At 40.6% G+C, this 19,455-nt stretch overlaps 1 protein-coding gene across 2 annotated transcripts in view; it reads right to left on the reverse strand.

Moving 5' to 3' along the window:
- Positions 1-15,449, reverse strand: part of LOC128684397 (uncharacterized) — an 89,886-nt gene extending 74,437 nt beyond the window's left edge. For both annotated transcript variants that reach the window (XM_070094711.1, XM_070094704.1), the window contains exon 1: positions 15,255-15,449. The gene's annotated coding sequence lies outside the window, so the exon portion shown is untranslated. The remainder of the gene's footprint in view (positions 1-15,254) is intronic.
- Between the last annotated feature and the right edge of the window lie 4,006 nt (positions 15,450-19,455).

Genomic DNA, 19,455 nt, shown 5'->3' on the forward strand with positions numbered 1-19,455 from the left:
CATATAATATGTACCAAATAAAGACTGGCAACAGACCACCATATGGTGAATTTTGTTTGTCTGTTGTCAGACAACTCATAATGAAGTACCAGGTAAGAACACCTGCTATACAACAAGGTCCTCGAATTCCTCAGGAAATACCCAAGCATTTGAGGAGGGAAGGTGATCATTTCACACAAGAACACAAGAACACAAGAACACAAGAACGAAGGAACACTGCAGAAGGCCTACTGGCCCATGCGAGGCAGGTCCAAGTCCCTACCGGCTTAAGCCAATGCACCCAACCTAGTCAGGTCAGGTCACATTGACTCAAGGGAGGAACACGGCAACCGACCCGTTAGCACAAGCTATCAGGTCTAACTCACACCCACCCACATCTACTCATGTATTTATCCAACCTATTTTTAAAGCTACACAACGTTCTGGCCTCTATAACGGTACTTGGGAGTTTGTTCCACTCATCCACAACTCTATTACCAAACCAGTACTTTCCTATATCCCTCCTGAATCTGAATTTTTCCAACTTAAAACCATTGCTGCGAGTCCTGTCTAGGCTAGATATTATCAGCACACTATTTACATCCCCTTTATTTATTCCTGTCTTCCACTTATAAACCTCAATCATATCCCCCCTAATTCTACGTCTTTCTAGAGAGTGCAGTTTCAGGGCCCTTAGTCTATCCTCATAGGGAAGGTTTCTGATACATGGGATCATCTTTGTCATCCTCCTTTGTACATTTTCCAGAGAATTTATATCCATTCTGTAATACGGTGACCAAAACTGTGCAGCATAATCTAAATGAGGCCTAACCAAGGATGTATAGAGTTGAAGAACAACCTGAGGACTCCTATTATTTATGCTTCTTGATATGAAGCCAAGGATTCTATTAGCTTTATTGCGAACACTTATGCACTGTTGTCTTGGTTTCAGATTACTGCTAACCAGAACTCCTAAATCTTTTTCGCAATCCGTAATATTAAGATCTACATTATTTAGTTTATATGTGGCATGGTTATTGTCCTGTCCAACATTTAGAACTTTGCATTTGTCTATATTAAACTGCATCTGCCACTTCTCCGACCACTGCATCAGTCTATTCAAATCTTCCTGGAGTGCTCGAATGTCCTCGTCAGAATGAATTCGACGGCCTATTTTGGTGTCATCGGCAAACTTGCCGATGTCGCTCTTTATGCCCTCATCTATGTCGTTTATGTAGATTGTGAACAGCAGGGGGCCCAACACTGACCCCTGTGGAACACCGCTCGTGACGCTCCCCCACTCTGATTTCTCCCCATTTATGCAAACTCTCTGCTGCCTATTTGTCAACCATGCCTCTATCCAGGAAAAAATTTCTCCTCCTATTCCATGTGCTTTAATTTTCCTCAATAGTCTCTGATGTGGGACCCTGTCAAAAGCCTTACTGAAGTCCATATACACAATATCATATTCGTTACCATGATCTACCTCCTCAAATACCTTAGTGAAAAAAGTTAATAAATTCGTAAGGCAGGAACGTCCCTTTGTAAAACCATGCTGAGATTCGTTGATTAATTTATGCTTTTCAAGGTGGCTACGAACTGCCTCGGCAATTATTGATTCCATAAATTTTCCCACTATGGAGGTTAGGCTTATTGGTCTATAGTTCGAAGCTAAGGACCTGTCACCTGTTTTGAAAATAGGTATCACATTTGCCATTTTCCACTTATCTGGCACCATGCCAGTTTGTAGTGATATGTTGAAAAGATTAGCCAAAGGTGTGCTAAGCTCCTCTTTACATTCCTTTAGAACCCTTGCATACAGTTCATCAGGGCCTGGGGATTTGTTAGGTTTTAATTTATCTATTTGCCTAAGGACCATGTCACTTGTGACCCTAATAGTGCACAGTTTATTATCGTCCTGTTCTACATAATTTATCATTACTGGAATATCACTGGTATCCTCCTGTGTAAAAACTGAGAGGAAGTATGTGTTAAAAATTCTACACATTTCCTTATCACTGTCAGTGAGCTGACCCGAGGAACTTTTGAGTGGGCCTATCTTGTCCCTGATCTTACTTCTGTATACCTGAAAGAATCCTTTTGGGTTAGTCTTCGATTCTCTTGCAACTTTAACCTCATAATCTCTTTTTGCTTTTCTAATTCCCTTTTTTATTTCTCTCTTTAACTGAATATATCGATTTCTTAATTGCCCCTCTCCTCTTTTGATTTGCCTATATATGCCTCTCTTTTGACCAATCAGATATTTTAATCTATTGTTCATCCATTTAGGATCATTTTTGTTTGATCTGATTTCCCTATTTGGAACATAATTTGACTGAGCAGCTAGAACTATGCCCTGGAAAGCATCATATCGGCAACCATCACCACCTACCTGACCCCTAGTCAGGTCATTCCAGTTCAGCCCACCTAAGTAATTTTTCAGTCCTATGAAATCAGCCAAGCGAAAGTCAGGGACGGAGACTTGATTGCCATTATTAGGGGAATTCCATGATATGTTAAAACTGAGTGATTTGTGATCACTCTCCCCAAGCTCATCATTAACCTCAAGATTATTAATTAGTGTTTCCCTACTGGCAAGAACCAAGTCAAGGAGGTTATTTCCCCTAGTTGGCTCTGTCACAAACTGTTTTAAAAAACAATCCTGGATCGTATCAAGAAAGTCACCCGACTCTAAATTTCCTGTCAAATTGCTCCAGTCAATCTGTCTATAGTTGAAATCTCCCATTAGCACAACATTTTCGTATGTAGATGCCTTACGAATTTCGTCCCATAGAAGTTTACTGCACTCCCTATCAAGATTTGGGGCCCTGTAAATCACACCCAAAATTAGTTTTTCTCGGCCCTCGAGAAGCTGTAACCAAACAGATTCAGTGGCTGACGCTTCTAATTTTATATCTTGTCTAACACAACAATTTAAATTGTCTCTGACATACATCGCTACTCCACCACCTTTCCTGTTGACCCTGTCAGTGTGGAATAATTTATAGCCTTGTATGTGACATTCAGATGGCATCTCTCTATCTTTCAGATTGAGCCAGGTCTCTGTTATAGCAATAATATCTATGTTTCCTGCACTTGCAATTAATCTTAGCTCATCTATCTTATTTCTAACACTCCTGCTATTAGTATAGTAAACCTTAAGGGAGCTAGTCCCTTGCTGCCCTCTGCTGTCCCCCTTTGTTTTCTGACCTGTTCTATTGTCTTTATTTATAACTTCATGCTGAATGCCTTTTATACATTTACTGTTTCCAACCCTAGTGTTGCAACCTGCTTGTTTCCCACACACACCCATACCTCTATCTTCCATCAGTTTAAAATCATAGGCATTTCACCAATGGCCTTCTCAATCGAGTCTGCAAGTGCTACCACCCCTGCCCCAGAGAGATGAACCCCATCCCTTGCATACATATCATGTTTGCCATAAAAGTTGTTCCAGTTGTCAATGAATGGGATTGCAAGTTCCTTGCAGTATCTGTCTAGCCAGCAATTTACACCAATTGCCCTAGACAACCATTCATTTCCTACTCCCCTTCTAGGCAAGATGCTACATATGATTGGGATCCCTCCCTTAGACTTAATGAAATCTATAGCTGACCTGTACTTATCTAGCAGCTCTTCTCTCCTACCCTTCCCAATATCATTTCCACCAGCACTGAGACAGATAATGGGCTTGTTCCCATTACCTGACATGATATTATCCAGTCTGTTGACAATGTCCCCAACACCAGCTCCAGGGAAGCACACTCTATCTCTCATCTTCTTATTCCTATTACAAAAAGCACGGTCAACATATCTTACCTGAGAGTCACCAACCACAAGAATGCGCTTACCTTCATTAGCAGGGGCAGTAGTACCCTTACCTTCACTGGCCACTGAAGTACATTCATCCTGGAGAACAGAGAAGCGATTTCCTACCTTCAGATCTTCACTCTTAACTTTCCTTACTCTGATGCGCCTCCCATTACTGTGAACAACTCGCCACTTGTAGCAGGTGCTGGGCTGCACCTCACTGCTGGTACCCGTTGCTACCTCCCCACCTACAGCCTCCTCACAGTGAGAGACAGACTGCACCTCACTGCTAGAAGCCTCATTCCCCACATCTCCAACCACCTCACACTCTCTCCCAGGCCCATTGAGGTGGACCTTCAGCCTCCTAATCTCCTCCTGGAGAAGCAAGACCTCCTCCTTCAACTCTCCAAACTCAGTTTTTAAAACACTGCAGAAGCAAGCCATGCTTTGTAACCGTCCACGCTAATCCCCAAAGCAGCTCAGGGTCTGTGACCTCACGTGACGACTGACCACTGAACACTGACGACTGACCACTGAACACTGACCTGGACCACTGAACACTGAAGAAATTTGCTCAGAAGAGATGCATCGTCTGTGCAGAAACAAAACGACGGCAACAAAGACGCAAAGACACTCGGTTTATGTGTGAGGAATGTAAGGTGCCTCTGTGCATGGTGCCTTGTTTCAAGGAGTTCCACAAGCTCCAGCAGTTCTAAAACCATGTCCAGTGATTGTAAATATGTAAATATATGATAGAACATTAGTATTATACAAGATTTGTGCATGTTTATTGTAATAAACAACAGTGGTAAACAATAATATGATAATAACTTTCGTGCGGTTATTGTGTTCAATACAGTGAGTTTATATATATACATTATACAGTGGACCCCCGCATAACAATCACCTCCGAATGTGACCAATTATGTAAGTGTATTTATGTAAGTGCGTTTGTACGTGTATGTTTGGGGGTCTGAAATGGACTAATCTACTTCACAATATTCCTTATGGGAACAAATTCGGTCAGTACTGGCACCTGAACATACTTCTGGAGTGAAAAAATATCGTTAACCGGGGGTCTACTGTATACAGTATTGGTCTCTCAGGCCCCAAATGTTAGTAGGAAAAGAAAAAAATTGGAAAAGAAAAAACTACAAAAACGGCTAAATAAAGTAATGCGCGTATGTGGAATTCATCGATGTTGCCACCACCACATTATTTTGGATAAACTTCTTGGCACTGTATCTCGGTAAGTACTGATCAGAATTTTTTTTTTTATTATTACCTTCACAAAAATATGCTCTTTAATTCTTTAAGAAAAAATATTTTTTTTTTTTTTTCAAAATTTCTTGGACACTGGAGCACCACTTCAGATTTTGGCCTTGGACCCTGAAGGGGTTAAATATCATAGAATATATGTGTGGGTGGGGTGGCCTGGTATGGTAGCCCAGCTGACTACCGTACATACCACACTTGATTTCTTACAATAAATACTCCTTGTTTCACCCTAGATTAAGACTACGTATAAATATTTTAAGGTAAGTAATGAGTGCACTATGTGTGTATTGTACTTTTTTGTTGTTTTTTGATGCCTAGTTCTATTGCTAATTGCTAACTTAATATATGTTAGTGTAAACTTGTTATCTAGTATTTGTATGCATTTATAAGTGGAAAAAAAGGGTGTTCCACTTTACGGCGATTTCCACTTTACGGCGGTAGCCTAGAACCTAACCTGCCATATAAGTGGGGCCCTACTGTGTGTGTGTGTATATATATATATACATGTATTCAAAGTTTATTCTCTATAAGGATTACAATGCTGAGTTTACAGAATTTGGTTATTGTATTGTTTACATGTAGTAAATTAATAATTACAGAGTGTGCCACTAGAACACCTAGAATGGCTAGGCATTTCGGGCAGACTTAAATTAAATCTTAAGTTTAAAATATTACAAAATTATGAGGTAAGTTGGTATTATGGCTAAGTGACTAAATACTAGTTTGTGAGTTTAGCAATGTGAATGCTTTTGTTTTGACACTATACATAGTTTCAGTATTGGAGTATCACAGGCCAACTTATGACTAGTTAAGATTCATTATTTTGAGATTGAGATTGATATTTCTGTTTATGGTCAAATGGGTGAGTGAGTGTAAGTGTTAACCACCAGGTGGTATTCGTATTATTAGTTGACAGGGTGTATCAGGGAGATAAGATGTTTTCTGATGGTAGTTTTGAAGGTGATGAATGTGTCTGCAGTTTTAGAATTTTCAGGTAGGGTGTTCCAGATTTTAGGGCCTTTGACATACATTGAATTTTTGTAAAGGTTTAGTCAGACACGGGGAATGTCATAGAGATGTTTGTGACTGGTATTGTGCCTGTGGGTTCTGTCGCAACTATCAAGAAAGCGTTTTAGGTCAAGGTTAATATTGGAATTTAAGGTCCTGTAGATGTAGATTGCACAGTAGTAAGTGTGGATGTACTGAACAGGGAGTAAGTTTAGATCTATGAAGAGTGGGGGGGTGTGTTGCCAGGGATGGGATTTAGTGATTATTCTTACTGCGGCTTTTTGTTGGGTTATTATTGGCTTTAGGTGTGTTGCTGCAGTTGAACCCCAAGCACAGATAGCATAGGTGAGGTATGGATATACAGGAGGGCCCCACTTATACGGCGGGTTAGGTTCCAGGCTACCGCCGTAAAGCGGAAACCGCCGTAAAGTGGAACACCCTTTTTTTCCACTTACAAATGCATACAAACACTAGATAACAAGTTTACACTAACATATATTATGTTAGCAATAGAACCAGGCATCAAAAAAACAATAAAAAAGTACAATACACACATAGTGCACTCATTACTTACCTTAAAATATTTATAGTCTTAATCTAGGGTGAGACAAGTAGTATTTATTGTAAGAAATCAAGTGTGGTATGTATGGTAGTCAGCCAGGCTACCATACCAGGCCACCCCACCCACACATACTATTCTATGATATTTAAGCATCCCAGAGCGATAAAATGTATATACAGTTCACTCATTACTTACCTTAAAATATAGGGTGAGACAAGTAGTATTTATTGTAAGAAATCAAGTGTGGTATGTATGGTAGTCAGCCAGGCTACCATACCAGGCCAACCCACCCACACATACTATTCTATGATATTTAAGCATCCCAGAGCGATAAAATGTATATACAATTCACTCATTACTTACCTTAAAATATAGGGTGAGATGAGTAGTATTTATTGTAAAAAATCAAGTATGGTATGTATGGTAGTCAGCCAGGCTACCATACCAGAGAGAAAGAATGAGTGCATGAGAGAGGACAGGCGCAGAGTTATGTAAACAAACCAGGCGAAGGTAAGTTTTGTAAACAGTGTACACGTCTGGTTTGTGTACAAGTTACATTGTGTACAGGTTGTCTCTACATTGATACGGTAGAATAAATAAAGAAGAACACTCCCATTCTCATGTAACATCATTTTGAGAAGAAATGATGCTCTGAGTGAAGGCAATGGAAGTAAGTCACTCTGACTTTTTTGGGTTATCCTAGGTTCTCTACACATATGTTGTTATGTATTTATGTTATGTATCGTGTTTATTATATAATTTTGAAAAAAATATCACGGATGGATTAATGAAAATGTGTATATTAACGTAATATACAACATTTAATGATACACCGAGCTCAGACAGCGTAAACAAACAAACTGAACAGGTTGTGGATGATCACTCGGTCAGGCGAAATAGACGGTATTAATACGTGTCCAGTTTTAGTTCATTCATGTACATTTGTAAGAGTTTGTGAAACTTTTACCTTATAATATTTTTATTATTATTATAATAATTAAATCACGAAACAAATACTCTTACACTGTGTACAAGTTAGTACAGAATTATAGCTATAAAGTGAAGGCATACGAAAGGAATATTTTTTCTACAGTTATCCCTAGTAACAGGTGACGGGCTAGAGAAAACGTAATTCTTCCGACACTTCTACAAACCGTTTGGTAAACATCTCATATATATTTGTATAAATTTCTATACTGCGGGTGCATGTATCATGTTTGTGTGTTACATAATGTGTTTCTTATATAATTTTGAAAAAAATATCATAGATAGATTAAGGGAAATGTCTATATTAACGTAATATGCGACATTAATGCGCCTAAGAGAATATTATTATTATTATTATTATTATTATTATTATTATTATTATTATTATTATTATTATTATTATTGCATCAAGAGTAGAGAGACTTAGTGATTTTAATGTGTACCTACATGCCAGCACAGTGTGTAAGTTTATTTAGGTACAGGTGTACACAAGTTTAATTATCAAGTACAATACATATAAAATATACAATAACTTTAAAACACTTGAAATTTTGGAAAGTTTCCAGACATAATAAGGAGATGTGCTCAGGGAGAATGTAAACAAACTCGGTGGGCAGCTGTGACCGTATTAGAAAGACAGGTGGGGGGAGCCGTATAGCGAGTTTTGGTCATAATTTGAAATGTCCATATTAGTAGAACGCCATAAAGCGAACCGCCGTAAAGTGGGGCCCTGCTGTATAAGTGAATGGTATAGTGTGAGAAGGGCAGTTTGCGGCACGTAGTATCGTATCTTGGAGAGGATCCCAACCGTTTTGGATACTTTTTTGGTTATGTGTTGGATATGGGTGCTGAAGTTCAGGTTGTTTTCGAGGTATAGGCCTAGGAATTTGCCCTTATTATGCCTGGCAATTAGAGTGTTGTCGATCTTAATGTTAATTTGCGCATCTCCTGCTCTGCTACCAAACATAATGTAGTAGGTTTTGTCAGTGTTAAGCCTAAGTTTATTGGCTGTCATCCAAGTCGATATTTTGATCAGCTACTCATTAACAATGGTGTTGAGGGTGGTAAGATTAGGGTGAGAGATGACATAAGTCGTGTCGTCAGCAAAGAGAATGGGGTTCAGGTGTTGAGATACGTTTGGAAGATCATTGATGTATATGAGGAAGAGCAGGGGACCAAGGACACTTCCCTGCGGAACTCCAGTATCAAGTGGCTGTGTTGTTGATGCTGTGTCTTTAATGGTGACATACAAGGACTACATCGTTGCTCTAGAAAATGAAATCAAAGATATCAAAGCAACACTCGAGCGACGAGAATCCAAGATAACCAACCTCAAGAACAAGATCCAAAACCTTGAAGAGAAGATTACATCGGGAAGTGTTGACACAGAAAATACTCTAAAAGCAGCTATAGCCAGTCACACTGAGCAAATAACAACAATAAATATGAAGGTTGAAGAAGCAATCAAGGACTGGAATCAGAACATGCACACTCGACTAAATGAATACCTTGATTTCCAAGACGACAAAACTGAACAAGATAAGTTGTCTGATGCAGTTATAATAAACAGTCCACACATTCCTAGTGACATAACACAAGCACAGTGCAAAGAAACTGCTATCAGGATAATACAGAACCACGTACAAGTCATCGTGCAAAACAATGAAATCAAAGAAACACGTTTGCTAGAAAAACCAGGAAGTAAACACAGTATAATGATCCGACTTCATTCATACGATAAAAGAAAGGACCTAATTAAATCAGCAATTACAATGAAAAATGGAGTGTACATAAATGAGTGTCTAACAAAAAAACGTCAAAACCTTCTGTTCAGGCTGAGAAAACTTAAACAGGAAAACAAAATACATCAGTGTTTCATGCGAGATGGGAAAATACTAGTAAGGAAAACATCAACAGGACAACAATATACCATCTCAAACGAACATGATTTCTCTACCTTCCTTAGAAAAGCTGACATTTCTGTAACAGATTAGATAAGTGCCCTTAATACATATATACGTGTGGTGCATATAGTGTACGTTACTATTATATTGTGCATTATTATTTTTATTATTTTTCATCACTAGCTAATGCCAACTACCTCCAATACTCTATACTTCTTTCTTACTGCTATTAATTGCTCATAATTTTAAATTACAAGTCAAATCTTACTCCAAATTAATAATATTCATTATTCTTACCTGTCCATTTAATTTTGTTTATCACTACTTGTTTTTTAGTCACTTTTCATTGTGTATGCAATTAGTGTATATTCCAATTACTTTTTTGCAAGTACCAAAACTATCTTTTGCTAGCTAGTACCAACTACCTCTTTTTTTTTTTTTTTTTTTTTTTTTTTTTTTTTTTTTATTGTGCAATTAACTGCTCAATTTATTTAATATTACAAATCAAATCTTACTCCTAAACCAATATTATTTCATAGTGACGATCTGTCCATTTAACTTTGTTTACCATTACTTAATTTTAGTCCCTTATATATTTTCTCCTTTATTTTAGCTTTATATAACTACCCTAGTTTATATATTCACAATTGTTAAAATAATCAAGGTGCTATTCTCAGGTGCTAAAGTAGAATAAGTTCACAATTTTGCCATTATATTCCAAAGCTCATTTATTTGATTACCACTTTATTGTTCACCACAACTTATATTAGTCCCTTTTATATTATAATTTTATACTATAATTCTAACTTTAAAGAATTACCTTTATAGTACTACCTACTATCATATTCCCAAGCTCCATTATTTGATCATCACTTTATTTGTATTAGTCCCTTTTATATTGTCTCCTTTATTTTAGCTTAAAAAAAAAAAAAAAACTACCTTAGCTCATTATTTTACATTTGTTAAATAATTCAGGTGCTATTTTTTAGCTTAAGACTATTTACTTTGTTTTATACTTAATTCTAACTATAGATTCACTACAAATCTTATGATTACAAGCATTGATCCTGATACCAACCTCTTATTTAATGACTTAAATGAATCAAACAGTTACTGTAATTACTACACTGCAGAACAATCAAAGGCACTTCTCAGTGCCAACAACAACATAACTATCTTTAACTACAATATCAGATCTTTAAGCAAGCATTACGATGACCTCATAGCATTACTAAATTCCTTACATGCCAATATGTCCATCATTACACTAACTGAAACCTGGCTAAAGCCTGATAGTACAGATGTCTATGCCATTCCTGGTTACACAGCCATACACAACTGTAGGCCAGACCAACAAGGGGGTGGCACAGCCATATACTACTCAGACCAACTAGAATGTATCACTAATACTTGCACAAGGGATGAACATGGGGAATATATAATAGCCAAATTCAAATCCAAATACCTACAAAAACCTCTCACATTGATAAACATCTACAGAGTTCCACAGTCAAACATTAGCCAATTTAGTCAAAACCTAGGAAGTATGATAACTGATGCACGCATGAACAAAGATCACTTACTACTCTCAGGTGACTTCAATATAAATCTCCTGCAAGACCAGGACCCACACGTTACTGAATTCACAAACACAATGAGTAACTGTATGTTGCTACCAACAGTAACAAAACCTACAAGAGTTACAGAGACTAGTGTTTCCCTACTTGACCACATCTGGACCAACACCATATCCCCTTTAAAATCAGGCATAATTACAGATAATACCACAGACCACTACCCTACTTTCCTCATAACAACTCTTGGTAAACTACCCCAAGACACTACTAAAGTCACCTTCAGACTTCACAATGAGGCAGCCATTAATAACTTCACAACAGCAGTAGCAAACATTGACTGGCACACTGAGCTAGAAATCTATACAGATATTGACGAATGTATTAATAATTTTATAAAAAAGACCCAATACCTCTATAACAAGCACTGCCCTAAAAAAACTAAACAGATCACAGCAAAGAGACTGAACAGTCCCTGGCTAACACCCAGCATTCTCAAATCCATAAATACAAAACACCAATATGAAAAACAGTACAGAATGGGTCACATAACCAGAGACCAAACAAAACGTTACTCGTCAATCCTAACCAGCCTGATAAGAAGGGCAAAAAAATTGTATTATGAGAACAGATTATCCAACTTACGAGGTGATATAAAAAGACCTGGAAAACCCTATCAGAAATTCTGGGAACAAAAAAGATATCACGAAATAGCGAAATAAAATTAGCAAAATCAGATGAACCCCAACTCCCACCAACAGAAACAGCAAACAGACTCAATGATTTCTTCTCCACTATAGGACAAAACCTTGCCAATAAAATCCCAAGCTCAGATACCCCACCAAATGACTACCTCACTGGCAACTACCCGAACACACTGTTCCTAGATCCAACTAACCCATACGAAGTCTCCCTTATTATCAACGCACTAAAAAACAAGGCAGGAGATTTAAATACCTTACCACCCTTTATATACAAAAAAGTGTCACAAGTGCTATCACCAATCATTGCAACACTCTTTAACAAATCCATTGAATCCTCCACCTTCCCTACAGTACTCAAAATAGCAAGGGTCACCCCGATTCACAAAGGAGGAGACCAAACAGAGTTGAATAACTATAGGCCAATATCCAACTTACACCCTCTCTCAAAAATCTTCGAAAAATTAATTCATAAACGAATTTACTCCTACCTTATCTCCCAAAACATACTCAACCCCTACCAATTTGGATTCAAGCCTAATAAAAATACTAATGATGCTATTATACACATGCTAGAACATATATACACTGCAATAGAGAAAAAAGAAGTCCCACTGGGGATCTTCATTGACTTACGTAAAGCTTTTGATACAGTTGACCATGACTTGCTCCACGTAAAATTGTCACACTATGGTATAACAGGGCACTCCCTCAACTACCTCAAGTCATACCTCAGCAACAGAAGCCAATATGTGTTCGCAAATGGGGCAAACTCTTCTGCACAACCAATTACAGTTGGTGTCCCACAGGGAAGTGTCCTTGGCCCTCTTCTCTTTCTCCTATACATAAATGACCTACCAAATGCTTCGCAATTACTCAAACCCACACTACTTGCAGATGACACTACATACGTCTTCTCCCACCCGAGCCCAGTCACGCTAGCCAATACTGTAAATACCGAATTACAGAAAATATCTACCTGGATGAGGACTAACAAACTTACACTAAACATTGACAAAACCTACTTCATTCAGTTTGGTAACAGAGCTACAGATGTCCCTCTTAACATAATGATAAATGGATCACCTATCACAAAGCTAACAGAGGGAAAATTCTTAGGAATCCACCTTGATAATAGACTCAAATTTCATACACATATACAACAAATTTCTAAGAAAATTTCCAAGACTGTAGGCATACTATCGAAGATACGGTACTATGCTCCACAGTCAGCCCTCCTGGCCCTATATCACTCTCTTATTTACCCCTATCTCACCTATGGAATTTGTGCATGGGGCTCAACAACAATTAACCATCTCAGACCACTAATTACCCAACAAAAGGCTGCAGTTAGAATGATAACAAATTCTCACTACAGGCAGCACACTCCACCAATATTCAATACACTAAACCTACTCACCATACAAACATCCATACTTATTACTGCACCTATTACATACATAGAACACTTAACTCTGATATTAACCCTCCCCTCAAACATCTCCTTGCCAACCTCAACAGAACACATGACCATAACACAAGGCACAGATCACTCTTTGATGTTCCTCGTGTCCATCTCACACTATGCAAAAACTCAATGCACATAAAAGGCCCTAAAATCTGGAATTCATTACCTGTAAATATAAAAGAAACACTACCTGTTTATAAATTCAAGTCTCTTCTCAAAGATCACTTACCCAAAACCAAATAAATACTGAATAACTGAACCTTATAAATTGTATATCCTAAATGTTTCTCACAATTATATCACATAAATGTTAAACCTAAAACCCAATCTAACTTTATTATTTTTTAAATACACTACCTAACAGAATACCCCATATGACTGAATGTACAACAATGCATGCAACCATATGACCTGTCTTTGTAATACTCACTTGTGCTTTATAGTAATCTGTTTACATTAATGTTTTATCAGTGATTTCATCATTGCTTAGTTAATCTTAAGTTAATTTTAAGCCAGCCCGTAATGCTATGCATAGTATAAGTGGCTTTGGCATGCTGCTCTTAAATGTATTTTTTTGTACCTCTGTATGTGTGCTCAAATTGTAAATAAATAAATACTGATACCTATTAGTAAGGTAAGATTTGAAATATGCAAGCGCATGGCCTCTTATACCATAATGATCAAGTTTGTGGAGTAGGATGCCGTGGTCTACTGTGTCAAATGCTTTTCTTAGGTCAATAAAAATTCCTAGTGGATATTCCTTATTTTTCAATGCTGTGTAAAGCAGATCTAGCATTTTTATGATTGTGCATCGTTAGTGCTTTTATTTTTCCTGAATCCAAATTGGCAGGGGTTGAGTATGTTTTGTGCCGTTATAAATGAATATAGTCTCCTGTGCACAAGTTTCTCAAAGATTTTGGATAGCAATGGTAAGTTTGATATTGGCCTATAGTTGTTTAAATCTGTAGGGTCACCACCTTTATGTATTGGTGTAACCCTTGCCGTCTTGAGTAGTTTCGGGAAGGTGCTAGTTTCTAGTGACTTGTTAAAAAGTAATGAGATAGCATGCGAGAGGACATAGGCCGCTCTCTTGTACAATAATGGTGGGACATGAGACAGATTCCCTGAGTTATTTTTAAGTGACTTTATAATCTCGGTGACTTCCATGGGCTCAGTTGGAGCAAGATAGAAGGAATTTGGGAAATTCCCATCTAGGTAGTCCCCGGCATGGGCATTGGTGCGTGGGATTTTATTGGCGAGATTAGAACCTATGGTTGGGAAGAAGTCGTTTATATTGTTAGCTGTGTCAGTGGGATGCAGTGGTGTTTCATTAGGTTTAGTTAGGGCAATATTCTTGGGTTTTTTTCAGTTTTCGGGTCCCTAGAATCTGAGAGAGTGTTTTCCAGGTCTTTTTTATATCTCTTCTTGTGTCAGTGAATCTACTGGAGTAGTATAGTTGTTTGGCTTTCTTTATTACTTTGGTGAGGACTGATGAATAGTGTTTAAGAATATCTTTGTGTATTAAGCCCTGTCTATATTGCTTTTCATATTGGTGTTTCTTATCAATGGATTTCAGAATGGTGCTGGTTAGCCATGGGCAACCAAGCCGTTTGTTTGTGATCTGTTTCGTTTTTATAGGACAATGTTTGTTGTATAGTCTAAGTAATTTGTTAAGAAAAATGTCTGTCCAGTCGTCAATACCATTGGCCTTGGAGAATTCTGTAGGCCAGTCAACAGTCTCTAGGTCAGCTGTGAACTAACTTATACAGAGACTTACATAGTAACTTAAGTAACCTGTGTAGTAACTTGTGTCACACAACAGCTACTTTGATCCAAGAAAAGTGAGACCAGCTCTAATTCATTGGATCAAGATCTCCTCACTGGCATTAAGGAACCTCCTTCAGCGGCTTCAATAATAAAAACAAAAAAGAGGAAAAATTTAAGTAGCCAAAATTTCCATTTTAACCCCGAGAACAATCTTACCTTCCATGAAAAATCCACAAACACTGTTTTAAAGTATAGATGAGGTGGTAATAATGTTGTTGTAGAGTTTGGCTGCTTCCCACCACCACCAAAATAACACCAAACACAACGCTACTTTTTTCTGTCTTGTACAGCAATAAAAAAAAACACGAAGCTGCTAGACACCTGAGACGAGTTTTGTTGTTGTTGTTGTTGGGTTGAAAGATTTACACGACCCGAGGACCGTCTGAACCCTACAGTCCCACGTGTGTGTGGGTGAACCCTACAGTCCCAGGTGTGTGTGTGAACCCTACAGTACCAAGTGTGTGTGTGAGCCCTACAGTCCCAAGTGTGTGTGTGTGTGTGTGGCCCGGTGGTCTGGTGGCTAAAGCTCCCGCTTCACACACGGAGGGCCCGGGTTCGATTCCCGGCGGGTGGAAACATTTGACACGTTTCCTTACACCTGTTGTCCTGTTCACCTAGCAGCAAATAGGTACCTGGGTGTTAGTCGACTGGTGTGGGTCGCATCCTGGGGGACAAGATTAAGGACCCCAATGGAAATAAGTTAGACAGTCCTCGATGACACGCTGACTTTCTTGGGTTATCCTGGGTGGCTAACCCTCCGGGGTTAAAAATCCGAACGAAATCTTATCTTATCTTATCTGTCCCAAGTGTGTGTGTGAGCCCTACAGTCCCAAGTGTGTTTGTGTGTGTGAACCCTACAGTCCCAAGTGTGTATGTGAACCCTACAGTCCCAAGTGTGTGTATGTGTGTGTGTGAACCCTACAGTCCCAGGTGTGTGTGTGTGTGAACCCTACAGTCTCAGGTGTGTGTGTGTGTGTGTGAACCCTACAGTCCCAAGTGTGTGTGTGTGAGTGAACCCTACAGTCCCAGGTGTGTGTGTGAGTGTGTGTGAACCCTACAGTCCCAGGTGTGTGTGTGTGTGTGTGTGTAAACCCTACAGTCCCAAGTGTGTGTGTGTGTGTGAACCCTACAGTCCCAAGTGTGTGTGTGTGAACCCTATACTCCCAAGTTTGTGTGTGTGTGTGTGTGTGTGTGTGTGTGTGAACCCTACAGTCCCAGGTGTGTGTGTGTGTGTGTGTGTGTGTGTGTGTGAACCCTACAATCCTAAGTGTGTGTGTGTGTGTGTGTGAACCCTACAGTCCCAAGTGTGTGTGTGAACCCTACAGTCCCAAGTGTGTGTGTGTGTGTGTGTGTGTGTGTGAACCCTACAGTCCCAGGTGTGTGTGTGAATCCTACAGTCCCAAGTGTGTGTGTGTGTGAACCCTAGAGTCCCAAGTGTGTATGTGAAACCTACAGTCCCAAGTGTGTGTGTGTGTGAACCCTACAGTCCCAAGTGTGTATGTGAACCCTACAGTCCCAAGTGTGTATGTGAACCCTACAGTCCCAAGTGGGTGTGTGAACAGTCCCAAGTGTGTGTGTGTGTGTGTGTGTGAACCCTAGAGTCCCAACTGTGCATGTGAACCCTACAGTCCCAAGTGTGTGCGTGTGTGAACCCTACAGTCCCAGGTGTGTGTGTGTGAACCCTACAGTCCCAATTGTGTGTGTGAACCCTACAGTCCCAAGTGTGTATATGTGAACCCTACAGTCCCAAGTGTATGTGTGTGTGTACCCTACAGTCCCAGGTGTGTGTGTGAACCCTACAGTCCCAGGTGTGTGTGTGAACCCTACAGTCCCAGGTATGTGTCTGAACCCTACAGTCCTAGGTGTGTGTGAACCCTACAGTCCCAAGTGTGTGTGTGAACCCTACAGTCCCAAGTGTGTGTGTGAACCCTAGAGTCCCAAGTGTGTGTGTGAACCCTACAGTCCCAAGTGTGTGTGTGTGAACCCTACAGTCCCAAGTGTGTGTGTGTGTGAACCCTACAGTCCCAAGTGTGTGTGTGAACCCTACAGTCCCAAGTGTGTGTGTGTGAACCCTACAGTCCTGAGTGCGTGTGTATGTGAACCCTACAGTCCCAAGTGTGTATGTGAACCCTACAGTCCCAAGTGAGTGTGTGTGAACCCTACAGTCCCAAGTGTGTGTGTGTGTGTGTGAACCCTACAGTCCCAGGTGTGTGTGTGAACCCTATAGTTCCAAGTGTGTGTGTGTGTGTGAACCCTACAGTTCCAAGTGTGTGTGTGAACCCTACAGTCCCAAGTGTGTGTGTGAACCCTACAGTCCCAAGTGTGTGTGTGAACCCTACAGTCCCAAGTGTGTGTGTGTGTGAACCCTACAGTTCCAAGTGTGTGCGTGAACCCTACAGTCCCAAGTGTGTGTGTGTGTGAACCCTACAGTCCCAAGTGTGTGTGTGTGAACCCTACAGTCCCAAGTGTGTGTGTGAACCCTACAGTCCCAAGTGTGTGTGTGTGTGTGAACCCTACAGTCCCAGGTGTGTGTGTGTGTGTGTGAACCCTACAGTCCCAAGTGTGTGTGTGTGAGTGAACCATACCATACGATAAGTGTCAGGGGCCCGAGACTGTTCAACTGCCTCCCAGCACACATAAGGGGGATTACCAACAGACCTCTGGCAGTCTTCAAGCTGGCACTGGACAAGCACCTAAAGTCAGTTCCTGATCAGCCGGGCTGTGGCTCGTACGTTGGTTTGCGTGCAGCCAGCAGCAACAGCCTGGTTGATCAGGCTCTGATCCACCAGGAGGCCTGGTCACAGACCGGGCCGCGGGGGCGTTGACCCCCGGAACTCTCTCCAGGTAAACTCCAGGTAAACAGTTCCAAGTGTGTGTGTGAACCCTACAGTCCCAAGTGTGTGTGTGAACCCTACAGTCCCAAGTTCGTGTGTGTGTGTGCGTGTGAACCCTACAGTTCCAAGTGTGTGTGTGAACCCTACAGTCCCAAGTGTGTGTGTGTGTGAACCCTACAGTCCCAAGTGTGTGTGTGTGAACCCTACAGTCCCAAGTGTGTGTGTGAACCCTACAGTTCCAAGTGTGTGTGTGAACCCTACAGTCCCAAGTGTGTGTGTGAACCCTACAGTCCCAAGTGTGTGTGAGTGAACCCTACAGTCCCAAGTGTGTGTGTGAACCCTACCGTCCCAAGTGTGTACTCACCTAATTGTACTCACCTAATTGTGGTTGCAGGGGTCGAGACTCAGCTCCTGGCCCCGCCTCTTCACTGATCGCTACTGGATCCTCTCTCTCTCTGCTTCCTGAGCTTTGTCATACCTCTTCTTAAAACTATGTATGGTTCCTGCCTCCACTACTTCACTTGCTAGGCTATTCCACTTGCTGACAACTCTATGACTGAAGAAATACTTCCTAACGTCCCTGTGACTCGTCTGAGTCTTCAGCTTCCAGTTGTGACCCCTTGTCCCTGTGTCCCCTCTCTGGAACATCCTATCTCTGTCCACCTTGTCTATTCCCCACAGTATCTTGTATGTCGTTATCATGTCTCCCCTGACCCTTCTGTCCTCCAGTGTCGTCAGTCCGATTTCCCTTAACCTTTCCTCGTACGACATTCCCTTGAGCTCTGGGACTAGCCTTTTTGCAAACCTTTGTACTTTCTCTAACTTCTTGACGTGCTTGACCAGGTGTGGGTTCCAGACTGGTGCTGCATACTCCAGTATGGGCCTAACATACACAGTGTACAGTGTCTTGAACAATTCCTTATTAAGGTATCGGAACGCTATTCTCAGGTTTGCCAGGCGCCCGTATGCTGCAGCGGTTATTTGGTTGATGTGTGCCTCCAGTGATGTGCTCGGTGTTATGGTCACCCCAAGGTCTTTCTCCCTGAGTGAGGTCTGTAGTCTTTGTCCACCTAGCCTATACTCTGTCTGCGGTCTTCTTTGCCCCTCCCCAATCTTCATGACTTTGCATTTGGCTGGATTGAATTCGAGAAGCCAGTTACTGGACCACATGTCCAGCCTCTCCAGGTCTCTTTGCAGTCCTGCCTCATCCTCGTCCGATTTAATTCTTCTCATCAACTTCACGTCATCTGCGAACAGGGACACTTCAGAGTCTATTCCTTCCATCATGTCGTTCACATATATCAAAAATAGCACTGGTCCTAGAACTGACCCCTGTGGGACCCCGCTCGTAACAGGCGCCCACTGTGATACCTCTTCACGTACCATGACTCGTTGCTGCCTCCCTGTCAGGTATTCCCTTATCCATTGCAGTGCCCTTCCTTTTACGTGTGCCTGATCCTCCAGCTTCTGCACTAATCTCTTGTGGGGAACTGTGTCAAAGGCCTTCCTGCAGTCTAGGAAAA

This window comes from Cherax quadricarinatus, chromosome 4 (assembly GCF_038502225.1).
Source record: "Cherax quadricarinatus isolate ZL_2023a chromosome 4, ASM3850222v1, whole genome shotgun sequence".
Lineage (NCBI taxonomy): Eukaryota > Metazoa > Arthropoda > Malacostraca > Decapoda > Parastacidae > Cherax > Cherax quadricarinatus.